Below are 26,918 nucleotides of genomic sequence, written 5' to 3'. Positions count from 1 at the left end.
GCATTAAAGGACATGGCATTTTGGGGGACATAATACATCCAAACTGGCACACCCAGAATCTCCAAACTTGACCCTATGTGGAAGTAGGTGTATTTGCAGATGTAATTCCTTTAAGATGTGGTCATACTGGATTATGGCGGGCCCTGAATCCAGTGAGTGGAGTCTTTGTAAGAGAAGGAGCAGACAGGGGAAAGACGGCCCATGGGGTGGAAATTGGAGGGGGTGCAGCCACAAGCCAAGGCATGCCAGGGAGCCCCCAGATGCTGGAAGGGGCTAGGGAAAAGGACCCTTCCCTAGAAACTGGCCCTGCTGAATCCTTGATTGCAGAGTCCTGGCTCCAGAAATGGGTGAGAATATATTTCTGCCATTTTAAGCCCCCCCCCAGTTTGTGATCATTTGTTACTGCACCCCAGGAAACAAAGGCAGTCACTATGGCCAGGGGAGCTGGTTAACAGTGCATGCAGATCCCAGGGTCCCGTTCTCCTGGATGCAGGATTCTGGCTTATTAGCTTTGCATTTTCAGATCAAAGCTCATGATTTGATCAATGGAGAGCCCCTGGAGATTATGACAGGTTGAGCAGCCAGTGGACCTGGGTTCTCTGGCTTTTACCCTTGGCAGCCAAATGACCTTGACTTTAACCTCCCTGAACTCGGTTTCAACCTTGGTAAAAAGTGAATAATAACAATTTCGCTTCCTACCCTTTGCAAAGGGGTCAAGAAAATGGGACATATAAAGCTCCTAATGCGGGGCTGGGTAAATGCTCAAGAAAACAGCGTCGCGGTTATTGTCATTTTCTTGCATGTCAAATTACCGGTTAGGAGGTGCCTTTTGTTCCCCACGAATGAGCTCCGGGGACCAGGGTTTAGGATTCGAGCCCGCACCTCCCACCCGGGATTCGAACTCTCGGACCCCGGAGCGCCTCCTTGACGTCACCAAGCGGCCCTTGAACATTAGCTCCTCGCCCCGCCGCGGAGTCCAAAGCTGCGTTCCTATTTGCATATTAGCATAGCCCCGCCCCCCGCGCCTTCCCAACTCCCGGGTGGCCGGCGCCGGTGCCACTCAGCGCCCGGAGCCCCGCCCCACGCTGCTGGACGCAGCCTACCCCGCTGCCTGCGCTCCGCCCCGCCCTCTGCTCGGGCCTCCGCCGTCCGGGCTCGCCATTGGCCGCGCCGGGACGCCGGGCCCGCCCCCGGGCTCCGGGCCCCGCCCCCGCGGAGGGAGCTAGCGCTCGCGGGCCGGCGGCGGGTTCGGCTGCGCGGCGGGGCTGAGGCGGCCGGGGCGGCCCGAGCGCAGGTAGGGGGCTGGCCGGGCCGGGGGCGGGGGCCGGGAGCTGGGGCGGGCTGCGGACGGGGTCGGGGGTCGGGGTTCCCGGGGTCGGGGGCCGGGGCTGGAGTTGGGGTTCGGGGTTCCTGGGGGAGGGGGCTGGGGCTGGAGTTTTAGGGTCGAGGTTAGCTGTGGAGGGGGCTGGGGCTGGAGTTGGGGGTCGGGGTAACTGGGGAGGGGGCTGGGGACAGAGTTTTAGGGTGGAGGCTAGCTGGGGAGGGGGCTGGGACTGGAGTTTTAGGGTCGAGGTTAACTGGGGGGGGGGCTGGGGCTGGAGTTGGGGGTCGCGGGTCGGGTTATTGCAGGAAGGGGCCAGGGATGGAGTCTGGGGATGAGTTGGGGGTGGGATTAGCTGGGGAGGGGTCTGGGTGGTCGAGGTGGCGGGACCCAGGGATTGGGGTGGGCTGGGAAAAGGCCAGAAGGACAGAGTTAGGGGAGAACCCAGCAGGGTCTGCGGGGTGGCCAGGGGTCAGGCTCGTCCAGTAGGGGTGCGAGAGATGTAAACCGACAACTTGCAAACCAGGAGTGGACCCAGTTGGGTGAGGAGGAAGTTAGGGTGGGGAGGCAATCAGGGAAGTGGGGGGCTGAGTGGTAGTGGGACAGAGGAGAGAGAGGGGCAGCTGTTTTGGGGGAGATTGAGTGGTCAGGAGGCGGTGGGGGGGCGTCCCAGGTAGGATTCAGTTATAAGGATCTTGGAGGGGAACCGCTCCCCTAATTTTGGGGGCTAATCATTTGTCATAGAAGGGGACGTGGGGCAGTGAGCAGGAGGAGACGAGACTGGAGTGCAAAATACTTTGGGACCTCTGTTTCTAGGTTTTAGGGTGCAAAGGGGAAGGTCTCGGGGAGCCCAGAAACTTATGCTGGTGGCTGAATTGTTCAGGAATTTTTGGGCTCGGGAGAGCGAGGACCTACAGTGGGAGTTTTGGGGACGATGAATTTGAGGATCGTGGGTGGCACGTCACTTTTCCTGGGGAGCGGGGGTTGCTAGGGGCTGAAAGTGGGTGGTAAGAGACAGGCACAATGGAGTTGAGCACAACATCCCTAGCTCAGTCTTCCGATGGTTGCTAGGTGTCAACGAACAGGTGCCAAGTTCACAGGGTGGCACAAACTAGGATGTCAGGGTCTTGCAGAGATTACGAGTGGAGAGCAGTTGGCTTTGGAATCAGATGGACCCGTGTTCAGACGTGGGCTCTAACCCATTCCTTGGTGGAGTGACTCTCTTGGGGGGCTTTAGTTTACGCCTCTGTAAAGTGGGAATAAGAAACCCAGTAGCTTGCGCCTTATAGGGTCGTTCTGCAAGGATCAAATGAGGCCATGCGTGGATCCGACACACTTCCTGGCACGCGGGAGGGTACAAGAGACATTGATAATGAAGTTCTAAATTAAGTTTTTTTGGGGGGCGGAGGAGGTTGGCGGATTAAATTGCTGGGTTGTCACAGAGTTGGGGGAAGGAAGCAACTGGAGTTTGACTCCAACCCTATATATAACCTTGGGATGCATATCCGAATCACCCCAGCTTTAAAAAAGAATCTGGGGGAGAAAAACAAAAAAAGTGGCTCTCCATATTATTAAAAGCAAGGAAAAAAGAGAAGAAATCTGCCTGGAAAACTGACCCCAGGAGATTCTGATTCTGAAAGTTTGTTCAAGGAACCACTTAGGAAAAGGTTGTTTGAGTCATTCTCTCAAGGACTCATCCTGATGCATGTGTACCCCGAAAGGAGCCCGTGGATCACGATCGTGTGCTCTTTAAATAAATGTATGAGTTCTGCAGCTTAAACTCGAACCAGTGGAGTGTCTCCCACTCTCAACGGCTGGCATCAGGCCGGATCGTTCTCTGGGGTGGGTTTGTCCTGGGCACTGCGGGATGCTGAGCAGCCTCTCTGGATAACCCCAACTCGATGCCAGGAGTACCCCCCTCCCCAGTCGTGACAACCAAAAATATGCCTCTGGAGCTTGCCAGATGTCCCCTGGAGGACAGAATTGTCCCCAGTTGAGAACCACCATGCCAGACAAAACCAAGTTATTTTCTCATTTAAAAACTGTCCCTCGCCTTTGGTCTTTAGGAAATTCAGCCATTCGCAAGTTTTGGTTTGTCTTTAAGTCATTCGGTGCTCTCATTTCGAGAGGAACAGAAAAATATAAAAACGCACTGCTTTTAGGGAATTTTAGAAAAGCTGACTTATTTCTGCGTGGGTCTTTTGTGTGACTTTTGAATACTTATATTGAGTTTGGATGTGTGATTAATTTGTATGGGCGATGAAAGATGCCACAGCTTACCTTTTGCTTTCTTGGCTGTAAACTTAGCACATAAGGCTTCTAAAGAAGCTTGAGTTATTCAGGTAATTTTTGGTCTCCTATAGAAGCTTTATTTTAAGAATGCCTGCTGGTTGAGCCATTATTTTCTGCTCTTGTTTAATGCCGGATAAAGTCTGGGACCGTATCTTTTGAAGGGAGAGACAACTAATTATGAATTACCCTAACATGTAGAAAATTGAGCATCGTCTTTTCTGCAAGGAGGTATTTTTCCCAAGCACCGTGTAGTAGTGTAAAAAACTTTTTTCACGGAAGGTGTCATTACAGTTTTTCTCATTGGCATCCGGAAACTAGGGGCGATAGTTTTAAATAAATATTCCATTTACTGAGTCGTTTGTGTTTGAAGATCCTTTGTCATTCCTCACCAAGGGGTTTGTGCCTGGAACCTTCCGGCACTTTCTGGAAAGGACTGTTCCTATGACCCTTGTGTGACTTTTCCGTATTGACACAAACTTATTTTCCCCTTTACTTTGTGGCTGTGTCTTAACCGACAGCGGCCGCCTGGTGGGTGAGTCTTGTCCTGGGGGAGGTTTGAGGTTTGGCTTGCATGTCCCACCGTGTGGGTGACATTTGCAGTTTGACGACCTGAGCAACCTCGGGGAGCCACCGTCCAGTGGGCACTGTTCATTTGGAAGTTCTGCAACCTCATTTTTAACTGCTTCTCTTTTGTGCAACCCTCCGGTTTGGTCTGTTTTCTTTCAGGGTGTGCGGAGAAGTGTCCCTCATGCCTCTCACCCGTGGAGACCAAATGGGAGAGCTGGCGAGATGGGGTGACGCGTCAGCCCCCCTTTATCCATCCTGCAGCATTCTCTGCAACCCTGACAGCCCCACACCTCGCGTCTTGTCCTGCCGCTCGGGGTGGGGCACTGGGGCGTGTGGGCAGCTCTAAGATGCTTCCAGAAACTGTTAACTAATTCTTCGTGAGAACCTTGCAAAGGAAAAGCCTTATTGCTTCTTTAAAGAACGAAATTTAATTAAGAAGTTGAGCCAAAATAAAACCCATTTTAAGCATACATTTCAGTGATTTTTAGTAAATTTTCTGCATCGTGCAGCCCAGCCTCATGAATCGTTCAAGAACATTTCTGTCACCCCGATAAGATTTCTAATGCCGCTTAGTGGTCACCCCCATCCTTTGTCCGCCCCCAGCCCCTGGCAACCACGGCTCTACTCTCGCTCAATATGGATTTGCCTTTTCTAGACATTTCTTGTAAATGGAATCAAACAATATGTGGCTTTGGGGGTCTGACTTCTTTCCCTGAGCGTCACGATTTCAAGGTTCATCGGCATTGTCGTGTGGATCAGAGCTTTGTTCCTTTTTTGGCTGGATAATATTCCATTGTGTGCTAGACTGCAGTTTATTTTTCCTTTCATCAGTAGATGGCCATTTGAGGTGTTTCCGTCTTTTGACTATTCTAAATAACACTACTGTGAACGTTTGTGTACAAGTTTTTGTATGAACATGTTTTTATTTCTCTTGCTTATATACCTGGAAGTGGCATTTCTGAGTCATATGGTAAAACTCTATGTTTAAACTTTTGAGGAACTACCAAGCCGTTTTCCAAATTGGCTACACCTTTTTGTATTCCCAACGGCAAAGTATGAAGGTTTCGATTTCTTCACATCCTCACCAACAATTGCTATTGTGTGACTTTTTGTTTCTAGCCACCTTAGTGGTTGTGAAGTGGCATCTTATTGTGGTTTTCATTTGCATTTCCCTAATGGCTAATGATGTTGAGCATCTTTGGATGTACTTATTGGCTATTTGTATATCTTCTTCAGAGAAATATGTATTCAAGTTCTTGCCCATTTTTTTTTTTAAATTCAGTTCTACTGAGATATATTCACATACCATACAGTCATCCATGGTGTACAATCAGCTGTTCACAGCACCATCATATAGTTGTGCATTCATCATCCCTGTCTATTTTTGAACATTTTCCTTACACCAGAAAGAATCAGAATAAGAAGAAAAAATAAAAATAAAAAAAGAACACCCAAATCATCCCCCCCATCCCACCCTATTTTTCATTTAGGTTTTGTCCCCATTTTTCTATTCATCCATCCATACACTGGATAAAGGGAGTGTGATCCACAAGGTTTTCACAATCACACTGTTACCCCTTGTAAGCTACATTGTTATACAGTCGTCTTCAAGAGTCAAGGCTACTGGGTTGGAGTTTGGTAGTTTCAGGTATTTACTTCTAGTTATTCCAATACAATAAAACCTAAAAAGTGTTATCTATATAGTGCATAAGAATGTCCAACGGAGTGACCTCTGGACTCCGTTTGAAATCTCAGCCACCGAAGCTTTATTTCGTTTCTTTTCATTTCCCCCTTTTGGTCAAGAAGATATTCTCAATCTCATGATGCCGGGTCCAGATTCATCCCTGGGAGTCATGTCCTGTGTTGCCAGGGAGGTTTTGAGTCAGGTCCCACATAGGGAGGAGGTCTTTGCCTGTTTTTAATTGGGTTGTTTGTCTTTTTGTTGTTGACTTGTAGAAGTTCTTTATATATTATGGCTGTTAGACTCTTATCAGATATATGGTTTCCAAATATTTCCCTCCATTCTGTAGGTTGCGCTTTCTTTTTCTTGATAATGTTCTTTGATGCATGAAGTTTTTAATTTTCAGGATTTATCCGCACTGGTGCATGTATCGGTAGTTCATTCCTTTTCATTGCTGAATAATATTGCACTGGGTGGATGGCCCACATTTTGTTTATCCGTTCACCTGTTGAAGGACCCTTGGGTTGTTTCCACTTTTTGGCAACAAGGAACAATGCTGCCATTTAAATGGCTCTTTCCTGGGGACGGGTGGCCCACTAAACTGAAACTTGGGGTTTTCTTTCAGATGTCGGTCCTTTGCATTTTACCTCTCTCCTGTCATTCCCAACACTGTCCCCCGTCCTCTTTGCTTTGAGCATCCTACCTAGTTTATCAGCCTCCAGTTTCTCCCTCTGCAGTGAGTTTACCCCGCAACACTAGAGCGAGTCTAGAATAAGCTTTCTAAAGCACAGATTTGATCGTCATTTCACTGCCACTCTCAATGCCTCGTCACCCACACAAAAGTCTAAACTCGTGACGCCACGTAACCCCACTCACCTTTCCGAACTAACCTTCACCCCGACCCCTTCATATCCCCGTGAACCCTCCCTGCCCGCCACCTCCAACACGTACCCCCAAGGGTTCCTGAAGGGGTGCAACGTGCCAACTCCTTTGTGTGAAACCTTCCTTCTTCCTTCATCCAACAGAGATTTGTTGTGTGCCTCTTTTAAGCATCCGAGCTCGTGCCAGGTGTGGGGAGGGCATCCTGTATAAGACGCTTGTGTGTGTGCGTGCAATGGGGTGTGTGTGTGGGGGGGCTCGGACTCCTGCTGCCTCGGAGTCACCTGGACGGGCGCCCGGGCCACTCTCTGCTCCTTGAGTTGGGGTATCTGCAGGTGGGAGGTGAGGGGGGGATCCCTGAGCGCCACAGGTGCACCCCAATAAGAAATGTTTCGGGAGGCAGAGGGGTGGGTTAAGAGCTCTGCTTGGGGCGGTCCCAGGAGGAGGTAGAAAGAAGCTGTGGACTGAAAAGCTTGCCAGGGGGGCAGGTGGCAGAGGCACCCCATCTCGTGTGTGCACAGGGGGTGTGTGGCCCCTGTCTCCGAGTGCCACGTTTATCAGCCTGGGAGCTAGGGAGGTTTGGGGCCGGATGGTTCTCTGCAGTGGGGGTGCATCCTGTTCTCCCCCCACCCGACGCCGACAACCAAAAATGACCCCGGGCGTCGCTCAGAGTCCCTGGGGGCAGTCACCCCTAGTTGAGACCCCTCGGGTGAGGGGACTCTGCTGTGTCCCCTACCAGCCAACCTGCTGATGTCCTAGGTGGCTGCACCCATTGGGGGGCAGGGGAGGGCGACCGAGAAGCTGGGGGTGTCACCCCGATTTATTCCAGCTCACCCGTCAGGAATTTATTCTGGTGGATAATGGGGGCGAGGGATCAAACTCAATTTCTTCCCAAATAATTCACACGGGGTCTCTCGCCCTTGGTGGTGCTGACGTCTGTGCTGGGTCATTCTCTGGGGTGCAGCGTCCTGGACACTGGGGGGTGCTGAGCAGCCTCCTCGGGCTCCCTCCACCCGATGCCAGAGCAGCCCCCCAAGTCATAACAACCCCAGACACCCCCAGAATCAGCCCCAGTTGAGAACTGTATCGAGCTATGATAGAACAGATATTTTCTGAGAAAACTGTTGTCTTGGAAGAGAAAGCTGCCGTCGAGCTAGTGAAATTGCATTCACTGCAAAATGCAATTAAAAAAATAATCCCCCCCCAAAATGTAGAGTGCTGCAAAAATGGGGTAACCCAATCCAGAACAGCCTGCGGTTTATGACCGAAATCACCCGCGCCTGCCCCAGCTGGGGGGCCCCGTGAGGAACCCAACCAAGGAGAGAACAGAGACTATCGTATCCTGTGTCACCAAGATTTCTCAGAGATGCAAATAGTGGCACTTCGAGACCAGCTCTTTTTTTTTTAGCAGACATTTACCAAAACCTGTTAAGTGTCTGACTCTTTGCAGGATATGGGGTTGGAAGACGGAGACAGGGACCCCACTCTCTGAGAACCTCCGAGAAGAGGTGGCACGGGGTCAGAGCCTTTGGGACTGGGTCCAAGTGGCCATTCATTCTTTAACAGGAGGGGGAGCTGCTGGCATCGAGTGGGGGGAGCCCAGAGGGGCCGCTCAGCACCCCCCAGTGCCCAGGACGCCCCACCCCAGAGAACACTCCAGCCCCGATGTCAGCCGCACCGTGTGGGAAACGCTGGTCTGCAGACATTGCCACCTTCTCAGGATTTCCGGAATTGTACTCTTTGGCAGATGATGGACCAGAGAAGTTATCCTTCTTTGACGTACATCAGTTAGTCGGGGGTGCACTTTTTAAATCATGGGGGTGCAAGTCTGTACTTGCTTCTCGCTCTCTTTTGATGCCAAGGTGAGGCGGGACCCAGGCCAGGACCCCGGGGGAGGATTTGGGGTGCAGATTATTTTGAAACCTGCCTGTACATGTCCGCTTCCTCAGGGCTCCCACTCATCGGTGCTTTTGAGCTTTGTTTTCAAAGCTGTGGATGGTCCGTGCAAAAAAAAAAAAAAAAAATCAGGAGGAATTGCGGTCGCAGTTGATTCGTCTGGGGGAGGGTGGCGGCCGGTTGCTAAATCCGAGGCTCCCAGGATTGCTCCGAGGGTACCGGCGGCGGGGGCTCTTTCCCGGAGGCGAGGGCGAGGCGGGGGACTTGGCCAGGTCCCCGGCGGGAGGCGTGCAAGTATGGAGGGCGGCGAGAAAGGAACAGGCGGGACACGTTTCTTTTAGGATGATGAAAACCAAGAGAGTTTATTAGGGGAGAGTACAAGCTTATATCGGGCATTTAGAGGGCGGGGTAGCTGTAAGGGTTAAAGGCTTGGATTGGTTCTGAGAGGGCGCGGAGGTTGATTGAAAAGGGGCGGGAGTTGCTCCGGTAACGGGGAGTGGGTGGGCAAGGTAAAGGGGGCGGTTTTCTCCGGCAAGCCCTCCCCAATGGTTTTTACTTTGGGGTGAGGAAATGGGGCCTGCATTCGGCTCCACTTTCTCAGGCCCGGGGGGCCGTGGAGGGCGCAACCACCCGTGCCCCACTACCTTTCCTAGGGGCTGATCAGTTCCCCTGGCCCAGGCCCGCCAAGTCAGAACTCGATAACAGTGTCCCGCAAGGAATCAAAGAAGAGAGATGAATCCAGCCAAAGAAAATGCACGTTGCAGCCTGGCCGATAATGCGACATGAGGGGATGAGGCTGTGGCTTGCAAAGCGTCTAAAATCAGGCCCCAGGTGCGCCTCGACTTCACCTGCCAGGTCTGAAGGTGGGAGGCCCAGGCTCCTACCTGCTGAGGCTGCCCCTCTCCTCTGACCCCCTTGCTCAGTGCCGTGGAAAAATTAAAATGTGCACTGTCTTGCAAGATAGAGAAATAAATAAATAAAAATCAGGAACTCTGTGCAGCCTGTGGGGGGAAGTAGGAGTGTTCCTGTTTGCAGAGGTGGCTGGGGGCAGGGGGTGGGGACAGAAGTGGCCCCAGGTTAGCTTTGCAAACCCCAGAGAAGCTCCCAGCCCACCCGTTCCATCTGGAATGTTCTGTGGGAACGTCAGAGCGCTCTGTAGATGCTAAGTGTTATCGTTATTAAAGTAATGGCATTGGAGTAAACCAGGGTTTCCCCACACAGCACTGCTGACGTTGGGGTTGGAACATTCTCTGGGGTGGGGGCATCCTGGGCACTGGGGGGTGTTGAGCAGCCTGCCTGGGCTCCCCCCACTCATTACCCCTGACCGTCCTCCACGCCCCCCCAATCAAGACAGCCAAAAATGTCTCCAGACACTGCCTGATGGGATGGGGTGGGATGGGCAGAATCACCTCCGGTTGAGAAACTTTAGGTTCAACTATTTCTAATAAGACTTTATAATTCTGTGATTGCATTAAAGTAAAAAGCTACTGTATTTTGTTTTTGTGGGGAAAGGGATAAGAAAAGCATAGTAATCTCGAGTGACTGTTGGGCAGGATGTAGCTTTGTATGCTACAGCGTTTTAGAGGAGTTATTCGTCAACGTTCTTCTAAGAGAGCGCCGTCCAGTGGAAATACAGTCAGTCGATCTTCATGATTTGCAGCTTCCATTTTAACACATTCGCCTTCTCGCTAAAATTTATTTGGCACCCCAAAATCAGTACTCGTGGTGCTTTTGCGGTTATTCACAGAGCGGCAAAATTTTGAGTCTCACTACTCGCACGTTCTCAGCTGCCTTCTTGTTTCAGCTCTCACGCTGTAAACAAGCGTCCTTTTTGCAGCATGTCAAGTGCCATGTTTTTGGCATTTTTGTGCTTTTGTGGGTGATTTTGCTGGGTAAAACAGCCCCCGAGCATAGCTCCAAAGTGCTGTCCAGTGTTCCTTAAGTGTGAGAAGGCTGTGATGTGTGTCTGGAGAAAACACACGTGTTAGATCATCTTTGTTGAGGCCTGAGTTACACGGCTGCCGGCTGTGAGTCCAGTGTTAATGAATCAACAATATTAAGTAAGTTGTCTTTAAACAGAAACGCACGTGTCAGTCAGGCTATGTATCCATCAGCTGATGAAAACATTGGGACCAGAGGCAGGTGGGAACCTCACCCCACACGTCCTCTGGAAGTGATGGGTCAGTGTTCACCAGTTCACTGTTGGCTGCAACTTTATAGAACATAACGAGAATTGATTTCAATGTGAGCGACATATGTAATTTTAAATATTCTACTGACAACAATCGAAAACCTAAAATAAGTGGGATTAGCCTTAACAGATTTTAATTAACCCAACGTATCTAAACTATTATCATTCAACATGTGGACAAATGTAAAGGAAAAATGATTCTGATGTTTTATGTTCTTTTTTTTTTTTGGTTCTAAGTATTCAAAATTCAGTATTTTATTCTCACGGCACATGTCAATTTGGACCAGCCAGATTTTGAGTACTCAGTGGCTACACGTGACCAGTGGCTGTGTTTTGGGCAGTACACGTCTGGGACGTAGGTAGGGAAATTTTAGAAGAAAGCAATACCTTTGATGAGATGTGAGTGTGTCTTAGCTTTTTCTTTGGGGGGGGGCAACATATATGTAACATTAAATTTAACATTTTAACCGTTTTAACATGTGCATTTCAGTGGTATTAATTTATTCACCATGTTGTGCAACCATCGCCACCACCATCCATTGCCAAAACTTTTCATCACCCCAGAGAGAAACTCCATATCTGTTAATCAATAACTCCCCCCCCAACCCCCTGGGAACCCCTAGTCTATGTTTTGTCTCTGTGAATTTACCCATTCTAGATAGTTCATCTAAATGGAATCATACAGTATTTGTCCTTTTGTGCATAATGTTTTTCAGGGTTCATCTGTACTGTGGCATGGATGAGGACTTCATCCTTTTTCATGGCTGAGTAATATTCCATCGGGCAGATGGACCACATTGTGTCTTTCCATCCACCTGTTGGACATTTCAGTTGTTTCCACCGTTTGTCTGTTTTGAATAAGGCGGCTAGGAACACTGGTGGACACGTTTCTGCTTGAGTCCCTGCATTCAGTTCTATTTTATTTATACTCGGAGTGGGCTTGCCAGGTTGTATCGTGAATCCGTGTTTAACTTCTAGTCCACATTTGCCAGGCAAGATGCCCTAGAGGAAGGTTCGAAAACGGTGACTAAGTTAAAGCAAACGCTTCCTTCCGTTGGCTTGGTAGCTGAAGACAATTTTCGTTTTCAACACCAGCTGAACCTAAAAACGGCTTTCTCTTTAAATGGAGAACTGACAAGCCATTAGTTCTTAACGTAGGCTGATTTTTAAATATTTGAGGCAGGGGAGAGAAATGGGAGGTAGTTTTTCTTTTCGTTCCTTTTTTTTCTTTTCCAAATTGCTGCTTATGAAACGTGCAGTTGTTTTTCACTTGAATTTTTGGTGATTGACAGCAGGAGGCAGCAGGAGGAAATGGGCTGGGTGGAGCCCTGTGAACCGGTTGGGTATTTTTTATTGTGTTTAGAGCCATGTTGGCTGCTCTCTGTGTTGCTCACTTCTGTTCTCACTCTCACAGGAGAGAAGGGTCTCTGGGAAGTGCTCAGGCTGGGTAAAGAAAGCACAGACCCATCGGGCTGGTTCAGAAACCTCAGACACATGTCCGTTGGCTCAGGGCACGGAATAGCAGTGGACCGGGCTTCCGGAACCTTCCGGCCCCGGCCATGCCTCATTTTTAAATTGGAAGTGGCCCGAGCCTCCATTTTCCTAGCTGAGAAGTGGGTCGCAGGATACGATAATATTCCTAAGAGCTGCTCCATTTTTCGTCAGCAGCTGTGTGTCTGGCACAGGGTGTTATTTCTAAGAAAGAAAAGTGGATTGACCCCCGAGACCTCATGGTTTTTGTTGTTTGTTTGTTTTTTAAATAAACTTTTTGCTTTGGAATGATTTTTTGTTACAGGAAAGTCGCATGGACGGACGCACAGAGAGTTCTCATCTGCCCCTCATGCCGGGTCCCCTCTTGCCGACACTCTGTCAAACCTAAGAAGTTGACATTGGTGCATCACTATTAGCTGAACTCCACAAACCAGCCGCGTTTCACTGGCTTATCCCCCGGTGTGCTCTTTCTGCCCTGGGACCCCCGACCCCCCAGGACCCCACCCGCATCCGGGCCTCTCACCTCATTGGCGTCCTCTGGGCTGGGACGCTCTCTCTGTCTTGCTTTGTCTTCTGTGACCTTGGGAGTGTTGAGGACACCTGCCCGGGGCTCCCCTGGAGGGTCCCCCTCTGGGTTTGCCTGATGTTTTTTCTCTTAAAGCAGGGTGACGGGTTTTGGGGACCATTGTGCGGAGGTGAGGGGCCCACCTCGTTCTGTGCCATCGGGGGCCCCCGACACCCACGTGACAATCCCTGGTGATGCTGGCCTTGATCTCTCGGCCAAGCTGGTGTTTGTCCAGCTACCGGGTAACTTGAGTCCTGGGTCCAGTCTCTCTCCTCCCCTAACCTCCTGTGGGAACTCTGGGCCTCACCTGGAACACCTCACCTGTCACCCTCACCTGTCACACCTCACCTGTCACCCTCACCCATCACACTTCACCTGTCACACCTCACCTGTCACCCTCACCTGTTACCCTCACCTGTCACCCTCACCTGTCACCCTCACCTGTCACACCTCACCTGACACACCTCCCCTGTCACCTTCACCTGTCACACCTCCCCTGTCACACTTCACCTGGAATACCTGACCTGTTACCCTCACCTGTCATACTTCACCTGGAACACCTCACCTCTCATTCCTACCTATCACACCTCACCTGGAACACCTCACCTGTCAAACCTCACCTGTCACACTTCACCTGGAATACCTCACCTGTCACATGTCACCTATCACACCTCACCTGTTACCCTCACCTGTCACCCTCACCCATCACACCTCACCGGTCACCCTCACCTGTTCCCGTCACCTGTCACACCTCACCTGTCACCCTCACCTGTTACCCTCACCTGTCACCTTCACCTGTCACACCTCATCTGTCACACTTCACCTGGAATACCTGACCTGTCACCCTTACCTGTCATACTTCACCTGTCACACCTCACCTCTCATTCCTACCTGTCACACCTCACCTGCCACACCTCACCTGGAACACCTCACCTGGAATACCTCACGTGTCACATGTCACCTATCACACCTCACCCGTTACCCTCACCTGTCACCCTCACCCATCACACCTCACCTGTCACCCTCACCTGTTACACCTCACCTGTCACTCTCACCTGTCATACCTCACTTGTCACCCTCACCCATCACACCTCACCTGTCACCCTCACCTGTTATCCTCACCTGTCACCCTCACCCATCACACCTCACCTGTCACACCTTACCTGTGACACCTCACCTGGGACACCTCACCTGTCAGGTCTCCTGATGCCGGGATCCAGGGTCCTTTGTCTCGCAAACTTTGTTTGCTTCCAGTCTTGATAGCACGATGTAAGCCTTCTTCTGGTCTGACCCCTTGAAGACTGCACTTCTTGGGATAATTTTGGGGAGTTGGAAACTCATCTTCTTACAAATCTTGCAAGAAAGTTGGGGAGCAGTGTTTTCCTTCTGATTTGAGACATCTGCACCCCCACCTCCAATCCCACACTTTTGGGGGAGCCTCGGAACAGATCTTACTGCTGGTTCCTGAAGCAAGCATAAGCCGGTGCCAGGGGCTGTAACACAGTGTTGGGTCCGATGTCGCATTTTAAGAAAAGGGGAGCGGGTTTAGGTTAACAAGTGGGTGCCTTGCCTCTTGTTTAAAAAAAAACGATTTTTTAATTGTGGTAAAAGGTACAGAATATAAAAATCATTTTACCCATTTTAAATGGACAATTCTTTGACATCAAGTATATAGACAAGACTGGAATTTCCACCTATTTGCAGACTATTTTCATTATTCCCGCACTCATTTAACAATAATCCCCCCATTCCCCGGTCCCGCCACCCCTGCTAACCAGTGTCCTACTTTCTGTGTCTATGAATTTGCTTATTCTATTTCATATACGGGAAATCATACAGTACTGGTCCTTTTGTGTCTGGCTTCTTTCACTCAGCGTGCTGCCTTCAGGGGTCCTCCATGCTGTAGCACGGCTCAGAGCGTCACTTCTGTTTACAGCTGAGTGTGTTCCATTGTGTCTCTACACCGCATTTGGTTTCTCCGTTCATCTGTCAGTGGACACTGGGGTTGCTTCCCTCTTTCGGTAATTGTGAACCGTGCTGCTGCGAACATCGGTGTACAGATCCCTACCCCAGTCCCTGCTTTCAGCTCTTTGGGGTCTATACCTAGGAGGGGAATTGCCGGGACTCACGGTAATTCTAGGTTTAGCTTTCCAAGGATCCACCAACCACTTGGTCTCTCAACTTTGTGTTTCTGCGCTCGTGGCCGCGGGGACCGAGTTGACACGCTGGCCTCTGCGTCTCCCTTCGGCAGCGTGACTTGCTGGAAAGCAGGATGTCTTGTGGGGAGGTGCTTGGGGAGCTTCTAGAAGTGAAACTGGGGCAGTGACAGCCGGTGTCCGTGGAGAGAAGGCACAGGATTTCCTCCAGCGAGCTCCGTTGGGGCCGTGAAGGGGACCCTTTGTTGCTTCGAGACCTTTCTCTCCGTGACCGCAGCGCTCAGCAAACACCCAGGGGCGTTGTCGGGGGCCGGGAAGACGGGGTGCCAGCCCAGTCCCCTGCCCTCCTGGCCCTGGGTTCAGTGGTTACTGCGTATCAAGGATTTGTCACAGGCCAGAAACCTTCTCACTCATCCCCTCTCCGTCCTGCTCTTCCCTTGCTTCCACTTTGGCCTGTTCTGTTTTTTGTTTTTAACTTTTAGATCATAAACTTTATTTTCTAGGGCAGTTTTAGGTTTATAGAAAAATCACCCACAAAGCTCAGAGGGTTCCCAGATGTTCCCTCTACCGCCCCCCATTCTTAGCATCCTGCCTTAACGTGGGGCCATTTGTTACAGCAGCGAACCGATGTGGATACATTGTTAACTCAAGCCTGGAGTTTCCACCAGGCTCCCCTCTCGGTGTCCTGCAAGTTCTCTGGGTTTTACAGGAGAGTTTTCAGCACTCTGGGTTCCCCTCTTCACCCAGGTGGGTGAACCCCTGGCCACCCCTGGTCTTTTTACTGCATCTATTACACTTTTGCCTTTTCCAGAACATTCCGTGGTTGGAATCCTGCAGAGAGAGGCCGGCTTCCGTCACTGAGCAAGTTGACTTCCAGGTTCTTCCATGGCTTTCTGTGGCTTGCAAGTGTGTTTCTTCACATCACAGAATCATACTCCTTTGCATGGCCATGGCACAGTGGGTGTATCTGTTCACCCACGGAAGGGCTTTTGGTGGCTTCCGAGTTCTGACAATTATGAATAAAGCTGCTACGAACGTTCACCTGCAGGGTTTTCAGCTCCTTTGGGGAAGCAGCCAGGGGCACAACTGCCACTTCATATGGTGAGACGACATTGGGCAACTTTGTTTTTTAAATGAACTTTTTATTTGGGGAGAGTTTTAGATTTATGGGAAAGTTGCAAAGATCGTCAGTGACGTTGACCTTGAGCCCCTGGCCAGGGTGGCGTCTGCGTGCCCGGTTTCCCACGGCGAGGTTGCTCTCTCCCCCCGGGGTTTTAGAAGGTGCTGTTTCCACCTGCAGGTCCCAGCGGCTCTGAGGGGCCCAGGTGCCCGACCCCTGTTTACTCCTCACACCTCCTCTCGGGCCACTTCCTGCTCGTCCGTGGCTAAGCGGCGTTGTCTCATGCGGCACCCGGAGCCAGTGGGCACTCAGCTGCCGTCCGCTGGGTGATGGGCGACGGATTTGGGGGTGCGGCGGCTCTGGACCACGCAGGTCCAACATGCCCTGGAGAGACTCAAACCCAGGACCTCCAAGCACACAGTGGCCCGGAACCCAGCGGGGAGGTGGGAAGGTCAAGGTGAGGACAAGGCCAAGGTCAAAGTGAGGCACTGCCTTGTCCGTAGCCCCTTGAGAGCCGCACCCCAAGGCGGGGCCGAGGTTGGAGCTGGTCTGCATTATGGGTCAAATTGTTCCCCCAAAAGCTATGTGGATGTCCCCTCCCGGCACCTCGGAACGCGGCTTTAGTTAGAAATGGGCTCGATAGAGATGCAATTAGGCCAGTTAACAAGGCTGGGGGGGGAGGGAGAGAGAGAGAGAGAGAGAGGAGGGGGAGAGAGAGGAGAGAGAGGAAGAGAGGAAGAGAGAGACAGGGAGGGAGAGAGAAAGAGAGAGGGGGGAGAGACAGGGAGAAGGAGGGGGGAGAGGGAGAGAGATGAAGAAGGAGAGAGAGAGGGAGGGAGAAGGAGAGGAGAGAGAGAGAGAGGGAAAGAGGGAGAGAGAGGGAAGGGGATGGCCAAGTTCTGTCCCACTCCAGGGAGGGCGGCCCCCCAGCGCCGGAAGCCCGAGGCGAGCTCGGAGCAGGGACGTGGCCCCACCGGGCCCTGGCACTTGTCTTGTGACTGGAGCTGAAATTCCTACTCCTGTCCTTCAAAAGCTTTTCACTGGGCTCTGTTCTAGGAGGGCCTGGCAGCAGTTTTGTGTGTGTGTGTGTGTGTGTGTGTGTGTGTGTGTGTGTTTTCTCTATTTTTAAACCTGTAGACTGTTTGCGTGGGCTCCTTCTGTGCCTGGTTGGAGTTTTTTGTTTGTTTTTTCTTTCGGCAGCTTTGTTGAGATTCCAGTCACACACCGTGCAATTTACCCATTTAAAGCGTGCAGTTCAGCGACGTGTAGTAAGCTCACAGGGTTGTGCACGCACCATCACAGCCCATTCTAGAACATTCCCGTTGCCCCCCAAACAAGCCCCACACCCCTTAGCAGCCACCCCAGCCCCCGGCGACCGCCGATCTACTTTCTGTCTCTCTGGATTTCCCTTTTTGTAACATTTCATGTCAGTGGAACGTGAAACACGTGGCCTTCTGTGGCCGGCTCCTTCACTGAGCATACCGTCCTCAGTGTTCAGCCGCTGTTCTAGTTTGCTAATGCTGCCGGAATGCAAAACACCAGAGATGGATTGGCTTTTATAAAGGGGGTTTATTTGGTTACACAGTTGCAGTCTTAAGGCCATAAAGTGTCCAAGGTAACACATCAGCAATTGGGTACCTTCACTGGAGGATGGCCAATGGTGTCCAGAAAGCCTCTGTTAGCTGGGAAGGCACGTGGCTGGCGTCTGCTCCAGAGTTCTGGTTTCAAAATGGCTTTCACCCAGGATGTTCCTCTCTAGGCTGCAGTTCCTCAAAAATGTCACTCTTAGTTGCACTTCGGATATTTGTCCTCTCTTAGCTTCTCCAGACCAAGAGTCTGCTTTCAACGGCCGTCTTCAAACTGTCTCTCATCTGCAGCTCCTCTCTCAGCTTCTTCAAAGTGTCCCTCTGGGCTGTAGCTCCTCTTCAAAACGTCACTCACAGCTGCACTGAGTTCCTTCTGTTATGTCAGCTCATCTGTATGGCTCCAGTGATTCAATTTAGACCCATCTTGAGTGGGTAGGGTAGCACCTCCATGGAAATTATCCAATCAGAGTCATCATCACCCACAGTTGGGTGGGGCACATCTCCATGCAAACAACCTAATCCAAACGTTCCAACTTAATCCCCACTAATACATCTGCCCCACAAGATTGCGTCAAAGAATATGGTTTTTTCTGGGGGACATAATACGTTCAAACCAGCACAGCTGTGTTCATATTTTTCAGCTGAAGACACCGCATTTCCTTTCTTTATTCACCGATTGACGGGCGCTCGGCTTGTCCCCCCGACCGGCCGTTGTACACGCCGCTGTACGTGTTCCTGGGTGGACGTGTCTCCTTTCTGCCCAGGACTGGAGCCGCTGGCCCCAACCGTCCGTTTCTAACCCCATAGATGCTTTGCCCTCGCTTCTGTGCCCAGTGGGTCTCCCGTCCGTTTGCTTGTCCCTTCGCGCCCCTCTCTGGGGCTCTGGCCGGTCTCAGCTGCCCCGGCTGCTTCTGTCCACCTCCCACCCCGCTGCGTGACCCCTCTCCCGGCCAGCCCCGGGCCCCGAGCAGTGAGCGAGCTCCTTCCACGGCACCGGCCCTTCCCCTCCTGCCGCCCCCGGGGGCTCCTGTGTCCCTCTAGGCCTGGGACAGCCTCCTCTCTGCAGGGGCAAATCCCACTTGTCCCCTCAGCCTGTCTCTTCCACCTGCTGCCACTGTCCGCTTGGCCTTGCTGTCCCCAAGGCCCGGAAGTCACACAGGGCCCCGTGCTGGGGCAGCCTCTGCACCCAGCTTCTGTTCGTGTGTTTGCTTCATCTATACCACCCCAGAGAGCACTTGAAAAGAGCACCCAAAGTGTCTGTACGGTCTCCAGCAGTTCAGGTGTGCAGGAAAAATTGGTCTTTTTATTTAGATAAAAGCGTGGAGGGGAGAAAAATGCAAAGCAAGGTGTGATGGTTGGGATCTTGGCTCCCCCAAAGATGTCCACGTCCCGAGCCCCAGAGCCTGTGGATACAGCACTTCACGTCGGCGAAGGGATTAAAGAGCAGATGGGATTAAATTAGGGAATCTGAGATGGGGAGATTCTCCTGGATTATCTGGAGTGGGGGGCCCCAGTGTCATCACAGGGTCCTTATCAGAGGAGGGGGGAGGGTCAGAGAAGGAGAGCTGAGGACAGAAGCAGGCAGAGGAGCGAGGGGCTTTGCGGACAGAGGGGGCTCCAAGCCGAGGCGTGTGCGGCCTAAGATGGAAAAGGCAAGGAAACAGATCCCCCGGAATTTCTGGAAGGAACCAGCCCCACAACCCCCTGACTTTAGCCCAGTGAGATCGTACCGGACTTCTGAACTGTAAGAGAATAAATCTGTGCGCTTTGAAGCCACTGGGTTTGCGGGCATCTGTCAGAGCATCATGGGAAACTCTCAGTTCAGCTTATGCCTCCTCTCGACATCCGTTTCTCGTCCATAGCACACTCGGGCAGGTCCTGGCCGCCATGTACACTTGGCACCTGACCCCGGCAGAGCCCACGAGGGACACTGCTCACCTGGATGCCTCTCGGGGGCCCGAGGTGGAGGAAGAAGCAGGAAAGACCTTTCTGTTGGGGGCTTTAGCTGTATTCCTTTCGAGCACATTCTTACTTATACGTGGAGTCGAATCTCCCAGAACGCAGTGCAGTGTGTGTTCTGGGCTGGTGCCCCTTGACCAGCTGGACACCTTCCTTCTCCCAGGGCTGCAGCTGGACTTTTCTCCCCACTTCCGCCACCTCCTGCCCCAGTCAAGGTTCAGTGACTTGGTGGTTCGCTTCCGTCCTGCACTAAATTCTGTGTGTGGCGATCCCCACCCAGGGCTGCCCGACCCCAGCAGCAGCTCGCTGAGGTGCCCCTGAGGGTCCGTCTTCAGATGAGGAAACTGAGGCTCAGAGCGGAGGCGGGAGTCCACCCAGCTCGTCAGCAGCAGTGGCAGGACAGACCCCAGCCCCTGGGGTTTCGCCATCTCTGAGACCCAGTTCCCAAAGGCTCTTTAAAAAGGTGCACACATATCCTCACTGATTATTCCGGATGAATCTCGGCCTCCTGGCAACCACCCAGTTGTGTATGGGAAGCCGTGTGCTTTGATGCACCTCTTAGCCTTAAAAACCACGGGTCTCACGTGAAAAATGCACAACGTCATGATCATCAGAGAAATGCAAACCAAAACCACCCGTGATGCCCCTGCACACCCGCTAGGAAGGCTGGAATAAAAAATCCCGACAGTGAGTAGTGGTGAGATGGGGGAAATCAGTATCGTCAGCCGTTGCTGGTGGGAATGTGAGGTGGTGCAGCCACTGTGGAAAACAGTTCAGTGGTTCCTTGGGAAGTTACAGAATTACCGTATGACCCGGCAATCCCGTTCCTAGGTGTAGACCCCAAAGAATTGAAAGCAGGGACTCGGATGGTATTGGCACAACGATATTCATTTTATTCACAATAGCCAAAAGTGGAAGCCACCCGAGCGTCCGTCGACAAATGAGTGGATAGACAGAATGGGGTCCATGAACACAGTGGAATATTATTCACCCATAAAAAAGGAGTGAAGTTCTGATCCATGCAACAACATGGATGAACCTTGAAGACGTCATGTTGAGTGAAATAAGCCAGACGCCAGAGGACAAATATTGTATGATCAATCCCACTTGGGTGAACTATCTAGAAATGCAGAGTACATTAGTGGTTGCCAGAGGCTGGGGGGCAGAGGGGAGTAGAGAATGGCTGCTTCTTGGGTGGGGGCTTTCCTTTTGGGTTGATGAAAATGTTCTCTTTCTGGGTGTAAGAACATTGGAATTCGTTGATAAATGTTGACGTGTCCTTGTTTTACGACACGCCCCTGTGACTGGCACAAGCCTGGGGCTGCAGAGCAGGTCACCCCTTTGATTTAGGACTTTCCAGCCCCGGGTTGAGACCTAGTCACGCACGTACCTTAAAGACTGTAAGTAAGGACAGCGGGGGGCTCTCCAGACCCTGCTGAGAACACGGCAAGTAAGGCGAAGATGCAGGACATCTGAGGGCAACGCGCCAGAAAGCCTGTCCTTCTCTGGGAACATAAGATTTATAATCGGCGAAGAGCGGCAGAACTCTCTGGAACCTTCTGGAACCTTCTGGAATTGAAGGGAATTGGGGCATAATGAGGTTTTTTGGTTGGGATGCCCGGCTTAGCCACAGGGTGACTTTCTCCCAGCGTGAATATGGGCAAAACACTGAGCCTCTCTCGTTCTTTCCCGGTGGGCACAGTGGGATCGGAATCCCCTCCGAGGTTGTTTTGGGGTGACGTGGTGGGAGAGGCGGTGACCATGGCAGGCGGTGGCTGTGGTCACCGTCGATGCCAATATTATCAACATCTGTTAGGGGGTATTACTGTATTCCGTGTCAACGTTCACATACTGTCTTAACGTGATTTTTGTTGTCAGTGACCCAGAAAAGGGAACGTCCCCCGTGGGGCAGAATCACCCCTGGTTGAGACCCACCCAGCACCGTATGTAAAGGAATCGAGGCGAAAGAAAAGTCACTTGGAAGTTTCCACTGTCCCGTGATATCCCAATGATAAATTAGTCGGATTTGGTCCCACAAAACCGAGCTCAGTGCCGCTTGGCACGTTTTATCTCCGGATGAGGCTCCCAGATCATATTCTCTAGAAAAATTCCTGGTAGCACGTATGGAAATGTAATTAAGCGGTGGTTTTTCCTCTGCGGTGGTGACCCAGATTTGGGGCTGTAGTCAAGATAGGCAAGTCCCTTTAGCTCGGAGGGCTGGAGCAGGGCCACGGGAATTTCTCTGGGGGTCTCTGGAAATCCGGAGCCCTGTAGGGCTGAGAGTCAACGCTGCACTAGGAGAGAAAGCCGCGGTGGGAATGGGATTTTGGGGCCTTCCAGCATCCCTGAAGTCCAGTCCTTTGGGGCCAGCCCTTCAGCTGTCTGTCCGTCCTCTGCCTGGATGTGTCTTTAGGTCTTCTCTCTGCGCAAGTGATAAGACGACAGTCCCAACACCCGGGAAATAGGTACAAAGTCGTAAAGCCTTTCTCCGCCGAGTGCTTGGAGGGTCTTCTAGAAGGAAGTGAACTTCCATCTGGCACGTGGTTCAATTGAGGGGGTGTCTGTGGGAAAGTCTGCGTGTGGGAAAGTCTGTCTTTTTCAGGGTGAGTTTCTTGGGGTTTGCACCTGGCCATGTCCCACCGAGGACACGTGGCTCCCACATGACTTAGCCCTGCTGATGTTGACCTTGATCACTGGCCGAAGTAGAACCCAAAGGTTTTAAACTTTGGATTAATTGCCAAGAGATTCTACGGAAACATCTCCCAGCCTCCCTCAGCCCTCCGGAAGAGACAGCTGCCACGGGCCACGCTCCTGCGTGTGACGAGGCAGGGTCAGGAGCGGCCGCCCCTTCCGCCGAGCCCACTGCTGCCCCTCCAGGACTCCAGCCTCCCTTTGCCCGCGGAGGTGAATGTTCCACGCTGGGCTGGCTTCCGGCCCGCGGCCCGCAGGAGGGCAGCTGCAGATCAGGAAAGCGTGCAGGAATGCAGGCCAGCGACAGTTGCCTTGATGCCATCTCCATGTACGATGCCAGCTCTCTGCGTTTAGGGATGACCAGGGTGGCCCGAGGGCCGTCCTCCTTCCAGACCGCGGGCCGGGAAAGGCCCCACGGAGCAGGTGACCCCAGAACTGGGGCTTGGGGGTCAGAGTCAGCCAGGCCCGGGGCTGTAGAGTGGGCTTGGGAGAGCTAACAGGTGAGCAGGGCCCGACTGGGAAGCCAGCGAGATTTGGAAAGCAAAAGACACCCAGCAAACCACGTTTAGGCTTTGTCAGATGTGTAATAGCCAAAGATTTCTGAATTTCTTCAACTTGATTTTTTTTTTAAGTTATTGTAGTAACATAAAAAGAATATAAAATTTCCCAGTTGAATCACGTCCGGATGTACAATCAGTGGCCTTAGTTACCTTCACCACGTTGTGCCACCGTCGCCACTGCCCGTCACTGGAAGTTTCCATCACCCCAAACAGAAACTCTGCACCCAGGGAGCAATCACCCCCCATGCCCCCCTCCATTCAGGCCCTGGTACCCACGAATCGACTTTCCGTCTCTATTAATTTACTTATTCTAGGTATTTCATAAGAGTGGAGTCATACAATAGTTGTCTTTTTGTATCTGGCTTATTTCACTCAACGTGATGCCTTGAGGGTTTTGTCCTGATTTTTCGTTTCTTTTGACTGCTTTGCCTTCTTGGCCTGTTTTGTTGAGTCTCTTTGAAAGGCAGGGAGGGTCCAGTGCTTACTGCCAAGGAGCTGCATTTAGGCAGCAAGTACTTTCCATGTTGAATTCAGCCAAATGTCCACATCTGTGATTTATTGTGGGTATCACCTGAGAACAGCGTTTTACTTGCTAAAAAAGAAAGCATATGGGATTGAGGCAGGATAGCAATGGCTTAAATAATCTTTATTCTTGGAATTTTCTTCACTCTCCTGATGTCTCTTTTCTCAATATCATGTTCATTTGAACCAGCCCCCTGCGACCTACCACAGAGCAGAAATGGGAGAAACCCGTCTTCTCCCAGAGGTGCTTACGGCCTAGTGCAGAATTTCCCACGTGGCTCTGTGCCCCTTTGGGGCTGGGTCATTCTCGGGGGTGGGGGGCGCCCCGGGCACTGGGCTCCCCCCACTCGATGCCAGGAGCTCCCCCATTCTCAGCCGTGACACCCGCAAATGCCCGTAGACGTCACCCCATGTTTCCTGGGGGGGCACTCTCTCTCCAGTGAGAACCGCCAGCCTAGTTTTGTTCCCATTCTTTCTTTTCTGTTGTTTTTTTTTTTTTTCTAATTTAATTTTAAAATTTTTATTTTGCTACTCATTCGCCACTATCGGAAGAACTGAGAAACCCTTAATTTTCAGTGTTTTGTCCTTGCTCCAAAAGTTTATAGTAAACGTATCTCTTTTTTTAAATAGCTTTATTGAGACGTAATTGAGATACAATGAGGTTCACCCATTTAAAGTGTGCAATTCAGTAGCTTTCAGTGTATTCGCAGGATTGTGAAAGCGTCACCACAATTTTATTTTGGAACATTTTCATCCTACCACGCAGAAACCCCGTACCCCCTTAGCTGTCACTCCCCATCTCCCCTGCCCCCCAGCTCCAGGCAACCCCTGTTCTGCGTTCTGTCTCTAAGTGATTGGCCTTTTCTGGACATTTCATGTAAATGAGATCATTCAATATGTGACCTTGTGGTGCCTTCTGTGTGTACTGTTTTCGAGGTTCGCCCTTGTCGTGGCTTGTATGAGGATGTCATTTCTTTTTATGGCTGAATAATGTTCCACTGTATGAACAGACCACATTTTATTATATATCCATTCATCTGCTGATGGACAGTTGGGTGTTTCCTACTTTTTGATGATTATGAGAAACATGTTTTATTATTACCCGTTGACATTTTTAAAGTCACTGGTTAAAAACCAGATAATTTCTTTCAGTTGAGGACAAAACGACCATCTTCCAGAATTGTTGCATAATTTTAGATCCAGATATACACTTGCATTAAAGTCTCTGTGTTGTGCTCTGAGATATTTAAAAATGGGAAAACAGTGACCTGCCTTCTGGGCAAAAAGGAGCTTGCCATTAATAGGATAACACATGCCTCAAAACCCAGGGTAGAAGTGGTTGGAAGATGCGTGATCTTAGGTAGTAAATTTGTGTCACACTTGAAAAGAATCGGGGCAGACAGTAATTAACAGAGTGAGCTTGGGAGGTGGGTCCATGCCCAAGGCCACGGCGAGGAAATAACAAAAGACAAAAAGCATCCTCAGGAAGGTGCCAGGGTCACGGCTGGAGACGGCAGGGTCCGAGCCCAGGAAGGCTCGCTTGAGGGATCCCCTGGGGCAGGACCTCTCCCCTCTAACGGACATCCAGGGCCCGAAGGACAGAAGACAAGCAGAGCGCGTCAGCGGGGCCACGGCTCCGAGCCTGGAGTGGAGTCAGGAAGGGGCCACGAGCCAAGGAGGCCGGGCGGCTTCCCATGGCTGGAAGAGGCAAGAAAGTGGGCTGTCCCCCGGCGCCTCCAGAAGGTACCAGCCCTGCCGACACATTGCTGTCAGCCCAGGGGAACTGACTTCGGACCTCAGGCCCCCAGAACCGTAAGAGAAGATGTGCACATTGTTTTAGGTCACCAGTGTTTGTTGATTTCGGCAGCCATGGAAAACTAATACAGCTCAGCATGCAAGATCCCTGTGTAGCACCTCTTCCTGCCTTATTTTCCGTCACCCCAATCACATCCCCACCTTTTCTGGTTTGCTAATGCTGCCGCTTCACAAAACACCAGAAATGGATTGACTTTTATAAAGGGGGTTCTTTTGGTTACAAATTATAGCCTTAAGGCCATAAAGTGTCCAAGATAAGGCGTCAACAATAGGTACCTTCACTGGAGAATGGCCAGTGGTGTCCAGAAAACCTCTGTTAGCTGGGAAGGCACGTGGTTGGTGTCTGCTTGCTCCCAGGTTGTGTTTCAGCTCCTCTCTCAGCTCCTGTGCATTCTTCAAAGTGTCCCTCGTGGCTGCAGCAAGCTCACTCTTTCTGTCTGAGCTTCTGTAGAGCTCCAGTGAACCAGTCAAGGCCCAGGCTGAATGGGCAGGGCCACACCTCCATGGAAATTATCCAATCAGAGTCATCACCTGCAGTTGGGTGGGTCACATCTCCATGGAAACACTCAAAGAATTACAATCTAAACAACACTAATACGTCTGCCCACACAAGACTGCATCAAAGATAATGGCGTTTTGGGGAACATAGCACATCCAAACTGGTGCACACCCGGGGTCAAGCTCAAACACCTATCGAAAGAACCTTTCAAATGTTGAAAAAGAACACCCCCTTCCTCACCAGTGAAATTTCTACTTCTTTCTCCCACCACGCTTTGTCATACCCCTGTTCTCATTAAACTTTTTCTCACATTTGGTTTGTTATCGTACCAGGGTCCACAGGAGAGAGAAACCAGTGTTCTTTCTTTCTGTCTTTTTTTAATAAGCTTTTTATTTTGGAAGAATTGTAGATTTACAGAAAACTCACAAAGACAGTTCCGAGAGCCCCCATCTGCCCCTCCGCCAGCTTCCTCTACCATCAGCATCTTCATGTCAGTTCAATTCATTTGCCCAAACCAAGAAGCCGACATTGGCACGTCACCATTGACGGAGCTCCAAGGACTCCCCTTCCTGGCCTCTTCCGGCTCCCGGTGCTCGCTGGCCGGCTGTGGCGCTCCTTGGCTGTGGACACACCCCTCTGTTCTCTGCCTCGGTGGCCGGGGGCCTTCTCCCCGACTGTCTGAGGGTCTGTCCTCTTACAAGGACACCGTCATGGGGGATTAGGATGTCATCTTAACCCCCATCCACAGTGGCCCTCTTTCCAAATAAAGTACTGCGGTTACGACTTCAGCTTCTCTTTTTGGGGGACTCAATTCAACACATTAAAAAAAGAGATGGGAACTCGTTAAAAAGGTAGCACAGTTTGACATGTTAAATGGTTAAGAAGTACCCAAATCCTACAATAAATAGGAGCGCTTTACCTTGTAAAGGGCCCAAAGTTTGCTCAAGCTCCCGTTGGCCCACCCCCTCCCCCCTTTAGACCTTGTGTGCGAGAGGAAGAAAACCAAAGAGAGAAAAAGTGAGAGAAAAGGGAAATAGAGGAAAATAAGGAGAAGAGAGGGGAAAAATACAAAATAGGCTGAGAGGCAAGAGGGAGAAATTAAGGACCCGAGGGTCTGTGGGGCAGGG

General features: G+C 51.2%; 1 protein-coding gene across 2 annotated transcripts in view; it reads left to right on the top strand.

Annotated features, from left to right (window-relative positions):
• The first annotated feature begins 1,233 nt into the window (after positions 1–1,233).
• The window catches only part of GNG7 (G protein subunit gamma 7), a 166,647-nt gene continuing 140,962 nt past the window's right edge, over positions 1,234–26,918 (top strand). Inside the window, exon 1 of one of the 2 annotated variants that reach the window (XM_037823786.1) lies at positions 1,234–1,294. The gene's annotated coding sequence lies outside the window, so the exon portion shown is untranslated. The remainder of the gene's footprint in view (positions 1,295–26,918) is intronic. The other variant, XM_037823787.1, reaches the window with a different exon arrangement.

The sequence above is a fragment of the Choloepus didactylus genome, assembly GCF_015220235.1.
Source record: "Choloepus didactylus isolate mChoDid1 chromosome 25 unlocalized genomic scaffold, mChoDid1.pri SUPER_25_unloc1, whole genome shotgun sequence".
NCBI classification, from domain to species: domain Eukaryota; kingdom Metazoa; phylum Chordata; class Mammalia; order Pilosa; family Megalonychidae; genus Choloepus; species Choloepus didactylus.
This window is presented reverse-complemented; position numbering and strand designations above follow the sequence as displayed.